We start from the raw sequence: 10,431 nt of genomic DNA on the forward strand, positions 1-10,431 counted from the left end.
ACGGCTCAGCTTGGCTCAGCACGGCTCAGCTTGGGTTGGCACGGCTTGTCACGGCACAGCTCAACACAGCTCGTGTCGGCACGGCAGTAACCTCTGTGTTAAAGAATAATTGTTTTAAGAATTTTATACTCTACTTCAAATAGCATTGGATATCATACTACTCAGTGTAAAAAAATTGCCAAAAATATGGCAATTATAGGTTAAATAAATTTAGTGCAATATAAAACATGATGAAGGAATTTAAATCTTTTAAACATGGCATTTAATCTTTTGCCAATATAAAGACATGAGTTCATTTTCAATATTCTGTGTTGTCCTATTGCTCTTACATTGGCAACTTGAATTCTCTTTTGGTTTTGTGGTTAGATTTTTGAATCTGGCTTATTTGCAACAGAGATTTATCTGCAGAGAAAAGGCTGAGATAAATTCATTTTGTTATGTTTTCTTCCCACCCACCTTTTCACTTTTCACAGGGATAGGGACTAGTTTGTTTGCCTCTCTGAATACATTGTATTTGCATTTGTAAATTACAAAATAGTAGCCTGTTTTTAATACTTCAGTAAGTTGGTCCATTCACTCTGATACATTAAAAAAAGAAGTAATTTGCTTCACCAGGAACTCCCAGGTAGCTTTTGAGCTATTTGTTGGAACTCCCATTCTGCAAAGGTATACATCAGCAATCAAGTCTATTTACTCCTTTCAGCGTGAATTCATTGTGAAGGAGAGCTGGTCCTGAGACTTCTCCATGATTTTGATGCCTCTGAACTGTGAAAGGAGCTAGTATAAAGTCTGTGACAAAACACAGTGCCTTTTTTAATAGGGGCAAAAAAGCTGAAAGTGAATGTCTCAGAGAGTGCATAGCACAGCATTCTTTTGCTGCACTGTCCTGGGAAACTTATTATGGCATTTTTCCTCCCTAAGCATATTATCTTCCACATAAAGATAGATGTTTGGATGAGTGCCAGCTAAAGCTTTTCCCTTTCTCTTCTTCCTTTTGGTTGCTTGCAGGACTTTACAAAGAGATATAGAGCCAGAGTGAGTGAAGATCCATCTCTGTGTTAATTAATCAGGCTGGGGGATGAGGGCCAGCTGGGATCATTATAAATTTCTAGGAACAGCAGCAGTCCAAGCCTCATGGAAAGCCCAGGTACCCGGGGCTAGGTGGTCAGCATGCTGGCAATCAGAAGGAAAAGTATCTTCTCTTCTGTAGAGAATTCAGGCTGGAGGAAACAGGAGGGGTTTTCTCTGTCAATCTTTAAAGTTAGAACTAGTTTCTCTTGCATTATTTATTGGTTGTAGGGTTTCATGTATCCCTTCTGAGTGCTGGAGGAAAACATTGCATGCGAGTTCTCTAAAAGGCATCTCTGCTGAGATAAGCTGGGGGGTTTAATTAAGTTAGGGCTGGAATGTATTGTAGGTAGAAGAAAAGCTATCTTGAAGTCCAGTATGCTGAGACCTGCCAATCTTTTTGGCCGATCAGAAGTCAGTTTTTTTTTCAAATCCTATTTACAGCATGTCTTTCCAGCAGGAACCCTGGCCTGAGTAATCTGCCTGATGCCACTTGAGTAGTGGTTTGACTAGCTACTGTATTCTGGGGTCAAATCATGCTTTAGGCAGTGAGGTGTTCCCCTGAATTATGGCAACTTATCTACTGTAAATTAACCCCCACATGTGCTGCTAAAGGCAAACACCAGAGGCAGTTGGTTTCCTTTGGGTTGCTTGTAATACGTGGAATAAACGTACTCGACTCTGAATAGTCATGCTGGCTCTTTAAATCTTTTTTTTCCTTTTTTTTTTTCTACCCTTAACACTAGAATACACTCCTGCACTCTGGGTAAACCAGAATAAAACTAAATGTTAATTTGCAATTTTCTTACCTTCATGCTAAGCTACCCAAGATATTTGATTGGTAATTTCACAGTTCCCGGAATGTCAAGGCAATGCAGCACCTGTAAAGTCTCAAGCCTAGTGAACGATGTCTATAGTTAGGAGTGAATGCAGTGGTCTGCTGAGCTTAGAAATGTGCTCAGCATCACATGGCTTTCTGTTACTTTGTCGTGCAAAGTATTTAGTAGATTTGTTCTTCCAGCTCTCCTTGCTTCTGCTGGGGAGAGTTGAGACCAAAGGGTCTGTATGGCTCACAAAAAGCAGCGTAGGAAAGGAGACAAAAAAGGAGACAAAAGCATGACAAAGATCTCTAGATGATTCTGGGCAGCTGTGTCCATGGCTGAACCACTTGTATACCCTGTATAACACTGTGCGTGTCCTGGAGCAATCACGCATCGGGCAGACATGCAGGAAGAAGGCAGGAATGTCCCATGCTTTGTTTCCCTTGAGAGAGCAACCTGGCTGTGGGAAGGAGGGAAGTGTTGCACCAACATTTGTTTGAAGGAAGAAGCCGTGCTAGCACTGTTATCTGTTATCTTGGCTCACCTCAGACACAGGATGCATCAGAGAGTGCAGTTGGCAACAATCAGAAGTTGACAGCCACAAACAGCATTGTGGTGATGTGTCAAATGTATAGAAATACATAGTAATTTTTATAGGATAAATAAAGAAAATTTATTGCCTATTTATAAGCAAATAAAGAAAGTGACATAAGTCTAGAGTATACATTCCATCCTCCCAGAAGAGCTTCTGGTTCTAAGAGAAGACCCATCCATCTGAGTGCTGAGCTAGCTGCTCCTGGACCTTGCGAAGCAGTGCAGGTACCACTAGATGGCTGTCAGGCAGAAGGCGTGAGGACCTGTGGGACAGCATCCCGGACAGATCAGGATTCAATGCAGAGCCTTTGCAAAGTGGTTTTGACGTGGGTTCTTAACTATCAGAAAATTTTGGAGGGTGGGAAGACTTAATCATGCAGAATTGTGTTCCTGTGATGCGAGTTATCACTGTTAATTATAAATGAAGTGGTGTTTTGGCTTGGAAAGCATCATTCAGAGGCAGGGGTCTCATGGTCTGCTGTGGGGTTACATAGGCTGGAGGCATCTCTGTGAGCCACCAGTGTCAGTGTGCCAGGTTAAGTGAGCACTGATTTGGTAGTTCACATGCTGAAGAGACAGAGACAAAAAGAGCTGAATCACTGAAGCATTGCCCTTTTTTCAACTTGGTGTTATAATTCGTATAACAGCATTAGAAGTGTATCTTAAAGCTGCCTTGTAATAATACAAAGCATTTGTCTCAGAAGGCAGTAACAAAATCGAGATGTTAAATAAGAAGGGGACCAGCACAGTGACCGGACTGTGGGTGTCCTGTTTGGCCCCTAGTCTTAGGGTCACATCTGGCTGGAACAGAGCTGGAACACAGCCCCTGAAGAGTGAGCACATCATCTGTCCGTGTGTGCTCCGCTACCTTCATGGGCTGGAAGAGTGGGAGAGAATCCTGGACACTGTTGTCTTAATATTGGCTCAGCACCAAAGTGGTGCTCCTGCAGATGCAGTTATACTCATCTGGACATTTGGCACATATGTTGATAAGATGCTTCTTCAATAATTTTCTTCAGTCAGTAAAAGTACACCAAGTGACTGTACTGGGAGCGAGGCCAATGCGATTTTACAAAGATACAAGATACTTAACTCCTCAGCCGTGCAACTGCAGGTCACAGCTGGGGAGATGTTGGCTTAAAAACTCTCTGCCATGGCACAGCGTATTACTGACCCTCCTAAAGTCCATGAATAAAAAATGGATTACCTCTGTGCAGCACAAAAGACATGAATGGAAAGAAAGAGAGAGGAAACTATATCTGTGGCAACTGGTGAGCTGTGGAAACTGGAGTAATTTCTTACGGGCAAACCCACAGGTTTTTGAGGGAAAACCTCCATTAGCACTTGTTCCTCTCGACCTGCTTTGCTGCTCTCTCATGAGACCCAGTCATGCAAGGACAGTGCCTTGGGACAAATGCCGTGCATGAATGTTGGCAGTGTTAAGCTCTGTGCAGAGTCTCCAGCTTAGAAGCCACTTGACATACCCACCACATCTTGGAAGAGGAAAACATCCAAAACTAATCTAAGCTTGATTATTCAACTGAAGAGCAGTTAGGAGAAATGAGTACTAAAGCTGTCTTGTTACGTGCAGGGCGCTCCAAGACGTTTTGGCTGGTTACTCTTGCTCTCTGAATAAAATGAGAGAATCACATAAACGTTGGCCGTTCCCAGTGTTGCTTTTGAGGCAGAGTTGAGCAAACAAACAGCTATGACTATGCCAGTTTTTCCCTCAAATGAGCATGCCCTTGAGGAGCAGGTTCAGCACCTCCTTCTAGTTCTAACTGGAGTGTATTCCCTCCCATGCACAGGAACACGACGACTGTCTAACAGTGGGGTTACAGGTTGGGATATTCCCTGCTGTTAGAGACCCCTTTGTGACCCCTCTTCTGTCTGTTGGAAACAGGACAAATCAAGAATTGCGTCTCTTTTCTTCCAGTTTCCCACCCAGAATCAGCCATTCTGGAAATCATAGAATCATGGAGTGGTTTGAAGGTCTTCTGAAAAATCTTTGAAGGTGTTATGAAACACCCTCCATTTGGGAAATGCAGGTGTTTGGGAGCGTGCAGTGTAGCCGCTTCAGAGAGTGTGTGGTCAGTGTTTTTAGGAAGATCAATGTGTTTATAAAACTGCAGCATGCCGTGGTAGGAGCTTAGGTAAGAATGGAAATACAAAGGCTTGTGTTTGTGTCTGGGTTTGCAACTCTTGTCAACAGGTTGCAGGGATCACTGTCCAACAAAACTTGTGAAGCCTGAAGTGTTGATCAAAGGGAAAAGGAAGGTTGATCTTTCTCTTCAGCTTTCTGACTGACTTTTTTACATTTCAGAATCACTTGATGAAGGCAGAGAATGACAGTGAACATATTGCAGCAATGCAGAAGTGCTTACAGCCTTGTTCTCAACTATGGTAAGTTGAATTAAGTCTATGGATTTTAACAGTGATACGATTTACACCACCTCTAGGCTCCTTTTCTTTTCTTTTTTCTCTGGTATTGCAAGCTGAGATACAGAAACAGGCAGTGTGATACAGCCTTATTCTCAACTATGGTAAATTGGATTAAGTCTATGGATTTTAACAGTGATACTGATTTACACCACCTCCAGGCTCCTTTTCTTTTCTTTTTTCTCTGGTATCGCAAGCTGAGATACAGAAACAGGCAGTGTGAAGCACTGAGATCTGTTCTGAAACCAATCAGAACCTGTGTTACTTCAATAAAATATAGTCAAGTATAAAATTTAACTACCTTGTCATAATATTTAGTTGGACTTCTTAGAGTTTTTTGTATACTGGGTGATTCAAACTCTCTAGACTTTCATAAAGCCAGAGGCACTTGGCAGCTCACAAGAATTACCTGACAGCCTTCAAAAATGGGCCTTTAATTTGCTGTTATTTCAACAAACAGTGATTAAAGACCAGGAAACCTGTTATCCTGTGCTGCTGACATATTTTGTGCTTTTGGGAGATAATTTGAAATGGATTTATCTTTTATTCTGTGTGGTGTTCCCTCCAATATTCTTGCTCTTTAAATACGTTTCTGTCATTTTTGCATTGTTTTTGGTTTTTTTTTTTTTAATGTCACTTGTGTAATAACACTGAGGAGTGGACCCTTGGTTGCAGTTTTATTCAGAAATGCAAAATTCTGTAGACAAAACACAGTTTTAAATTCTGTTAGAACATTTCACAATCTCCGAATCACTTACGGCATCAATCTATTTGACCTTCAGTTTCCCTTTGGCATCTTTGTATCAGTATGAAATCAGTTTAATTTGTTTAAGCATGCATACTTACACCTTAATGAGCTGATAGCATTATCTTTATCAACTCTGGAAACGACTGCACTAAATCCTACTGACTGCAAGCACCGTTCAAGCTATGAACCTATGTCTCGGACTTGGAATTACAGCCAAAGCTGGTTTCAACCTGTGTGGTTTCACCCTCTCTTTCCTAAAAATATCCTGTAAAAAACATAGTAATTGTGCTGTATGAGTCTATTCATGGATCTTTGCTGAATGGTTTAATAATTTTTTTTTTCTTTAATAATGAGTAGTTCTTTTGTCTCTCTGAAGCTTTGAAATTTCCTGGAGTTTGTCTTTGAGCTGAGATGATTTTTATGAAATTCTCATCTAAAAATGTCTCAGAGGTAGAACAGCTCTAACTAATTTGGTGTGGAGCTAGGCTGTTAGGAAAGCTTCAGGGTAGCCAGGCAAAAGTAAAACATCAGACTAACGAAAACTTACATAATTTGGAGAAGTAGATCCTCAAGGCATAAAGTTTTATGATTGTTACCTGCTTTGTTGTTCTAGTGAAGATATTTCAAGAACAGTGATTTGCAGGTGAAATTTTAATTAGAAATTTTTAATGGATATTTTCTTAAAAGACACTGTAAGCCACTTAAAGGACAGTACAAGACCTGCTGATTGAAGGGCATGAAAGCACATCCTTTGTTTTGTTAGTATTCCCTGTTCAGGAGTGCAATCCAATTATCTTCAGGATTTGTCACACCATACCTTTAGGGTTATGAATCTTAATAGGAAAATTATTTAACGAGATGGCTTTTTGTATTGGAAATGAGCAATTCCTGATGTGAGGTTCCAAAGTGGGCAGGTGAAAATGAAAGAAGCCTTGGAACCAGGAATGTACGTGGTCTGCATCCTGCCTGCGTGGGAGGTGACATGGACCTGGATGCGGAGTTAAAGGCAAACGGTGGAACATGGGCGAATGATCATGCTGTTTGTCTGGAATAAAGTGAAACATCATTGGATTTTCACAGAGGCCTTGGGAGGGCTTCATTGCCTTGCAAGGTCAATATAAATTGTACCTCAGTGCTTTAACTTGAGGCAGAAGAAAAATTCTCTATCACTCCACTTGAGAATCGTCAGTTTCTTGAAAGCTGATGAAAAGAAATGATTTTGAAAAAGCCGAGATAAAACCCGTTGACTCGTAGTTAGTGTCTGACTGATTAATATTTGGCTGAATGCTAGAACTGGCGAGCAGGAAATTTTGGAAGCTATTATGACTTTATTACATGCATGTATGGAGTTGTATGCTAATAGATTAAGTCCTCAGGGATTTTTTTAAACAAAATTGCCAAATATGAAGCAGTAGACCTTTTCATTTAAGATTTAAAATTTTAAGTGTTGTTTCAGGATGATTCTGTTTTATTACTTAGTTAGGGTACTTATTACTGACGATATAACAGACTGTAACTTTCAGAAGAGAAACACTGAAGGGTCTTCTAGAGCCCTTCTCTTTCTCGATTTTTACAACTGTTGTAGTTATGGCAGGAAGCACGTACGGAAATAATGAAATCTGATAGGGTCTTCTAGAGCCCTTCTCTTTCTTGATTTTTACAACTGTTGTAGTTATGGCGGGAAGCACGTACGGAAATAATGAAATCTGAGCGGGATTTTTGTCCCTCTTGCTGAATATTCTGTAATATTCTGCTAAGGTGCTCCTTAAGCATTTCTGCTTGGTGCTGATGATCCAGGCCTGCAATTTTCACGTGAGTTTCCTTGGCACTATTCTGAACACTGATCTCTCATAGTGAAGTAGCTGTGGCTTAGTTTTTTTCCCCCTCTGTGAAGTTTTCATGGAGAACAGATGCAGACATAAGGCAACTACAGGAACATGAAACTTTGGGGAAAATAAGTTTTTGAGAACTAGCTTCTATTGGCAGTAAACCGGGAAAGACAGGAGCACAGAGGGAAGGGAAACACCTGAGTTCTTTGTCTTCATCATTTGTTCCTTGTGAATATAATTTTAATCATGCAGAAAAAAAAAATTGCAGTAACCTAGAGTATTAGGTTTCATCTCTCTGCTTTGCCTGCTGGGAAGATCCAGTTTAATGCCCTGTGTCAGAGGCCAGCGGAGAACTCAGTGTGCATATTGGGTACCTGATGCCTTCACAACCTTGTCTCATTTCTTAGGGCTTTGCCAGGTATTGTGCCATGGCTAGGACTCAGGGAAGCAGGGAAAGCCCCATTTAGCTCAGATAAGCCATTGTGACAGAAGCGAAATAGTTCACAGGAAGGCATTTAATACTTTCAGTAAAATGTGCTGGAATGTCTAGCTTTAACCATACAGAAACAGATTCCATTTAGGAAACGTGAGTATTATATCAGCCTTTTATCAGTTTTAACTTTAACATCTGGCTAATAATTTATTACTTGTGGAAGTAAAAACTTTCTCACAGTCCTTCAGGGAATGTTCTGTGCTTTTAATTTCCTTGACCTTCTAAGTTTTCATCATTATTTATAGACTACTGCAATGTATTAACAGAATTTTCTGAACAAAAAGAAGGGGAAAAAATTCTCTCATTAGGAATAAAATCAGAGGAAGCATGCTGAGTGTAATTTCTATCAGCAGATGTGCCTAATTGTTCCAAATAACTGCAGAATACTGTTTGGATATGTTTGAAATAAAAATATTGGCCAATACAAGTTTTAAATAGTTCTGCTACAATTTAGGCATAGGATATGCAGTGCACTTAGTGAAATCTTATGCAATTTTTATCCCTAAAATAATGTACTGCTCCCTCCAATGAATTTATGTGACTCAAATAATAAACCTGGTAACTTTAATTATATTATGAATACTAGTGACTGGATGCAAACTTCAGATTGCCAAAGACAGAGGAAAAGCAAATTACAGGAGATCTAACAGTAAGTTGAAATAATAAAATACTGAACCTCTGAAACTAATGGGAGTTCATTACTGAAATAATAATACGTCCATCTTATGTAATGCTTCTCTACCAGAAGAACTGATGAAAGTCAAAGACGAGAAGCAGCTGGAGACTAGCTGGGAGGTATGAGTGCTGCAGAGAGAATTTGAAACAATCTGCAGAATCCCAGAAGAACTGAGAGTTAGGTCAAAGCAGAGGTCTGAGCCCCTCAGCACTATTTCAACATCACAGAAAATTTGCATTTAGTCTGTGACCAAACCCCATTCACTGTGTTTTGCTTCCAACTCAGATCAGTAATTGGAAGGGTCTTGTGTTGCATTTTCATGTGATTCTGTCCCTCTCTGTCCGGTGTCCCTAGCTGGTTTGCAGAGCAGGCTATCTATCGACTTCCCCAGACAAAGCAGCAGGTGGGGGTTTTGTGAGTCCCTTCATTACACAGGAGAGTTGTTGCTATGTCAGAGTAGCAATTAGGAGCTTAAAAAGAGATGTAATGTGTTGGTGAGGGCTGAACAACATGGTTTCCCCTGGATAATGGATGCTGTTCCTCTGCTGTTTCTGGGATTTAGATTCAGGAAAAAACCTTTGAACTAAGAGAAGCCGGATGCCAGGCAGCTAAACTGCTCTTTTAATTAAGTCTGGTTATGAAATGATATGATCTTGGCAACAACAATATCTGCTAATTGTAACTGCTTGTTCTGAATTTGTTACTCAGTTGAGTTACACAGGAACTAAATGTTCCTCTCAACGTATTTTTCCCTCCCTAGTAACACAATGAATCACGAAGGATATTTTCTATGAAAGCTGGTGCAGCCCAGACCCGGCTATTGGAAGAGATTAAGTTAGAAACAGAAATATATGTTATGATTCTGATTCTGCTGAAAGTACAAACACTTCATTTACTGTTGAACACTGGTGATTGGTTGGTTGGTTGGTTGGTTGGTTGGTTGGTTTACCTCCATGTTTCAGCACATTCTTACATTGTCTTTTGGAAGAACTTACCCAAGCTTTTAAATGCTTGACTCAGTAAAGGTTTGGATTGCTGTGAAGGTGGATGCATGTCATGTCCACACCCCACCCACACCACAGAACCTGTTGGGCATTAAGCTGCTGTAAGTACTTGGGCAGTAAAAGCTCTGGTATTTTTCCAGCTATCTACATGTTTAGGGCAATGTGGCTGGGCTAATTTTCTGTGGGATCATGTTGAACCAACTACTGAAGTAGCAAGAAAACTGTTAATTAGAAAAAGCAAATCAGTTGCATTACTTAATTGTTTTTATTTCCAAAGAGTGTGTTAGCAGGGGGAAATGTCTTTTTTTAAAATGTGGCTGTTCTTCATCAGGATACATGTTCTAGCTGGGATCAGTCAGCAGGGAGCAAGCCCTATCTTTGGCTCTGCCAGACCAGAGAGGCAGAAGTGGCCTGTGCTGAGTATTGTGGCAGTGTGCTAGTGTTTTTCCTATGAAACAGGAATAACTGTAAATAAATACAGACTCTCCCAGAGAAATGCAGGTGGCATCACCATGCATAGGACCCTGGAGAGGTCTGGGTCATGGTCCAGACTGGGGTTGGATTTTGTCTGGTTTACCATCTAAGTAGTCCCACTGTAGAGAATTCCTGGCAAAAAAAATAAATGCTAATTGCAAAAAATAAAAAATAGAAAATCAGATGGACCTGTGCATAAGCCAGCAGAAATTCAACCCTTTATGTGGTAAATATAAATGCCTGTCATGTAGTGTTGGCTTGTTCCAATTGTGTTGGAACATCCCA

Source organism: Pterocles gutturalis, unplaced genomic scaffold (genome assembly GCF_000699245.1).
Source record: "Pterocles gutturalis isolate BGI_N339 unplaced genomic scaffold, ASM69924v1 scaffold5708, whole genome shotgun sequence".
In the NCBI taxonomy this organism is placed as follows: Eukaryota; Metazoa; Chordata; class Aves; order Pterocliformes; family Pteroclidae; genus Pterocles; species Pterocles gutturalis.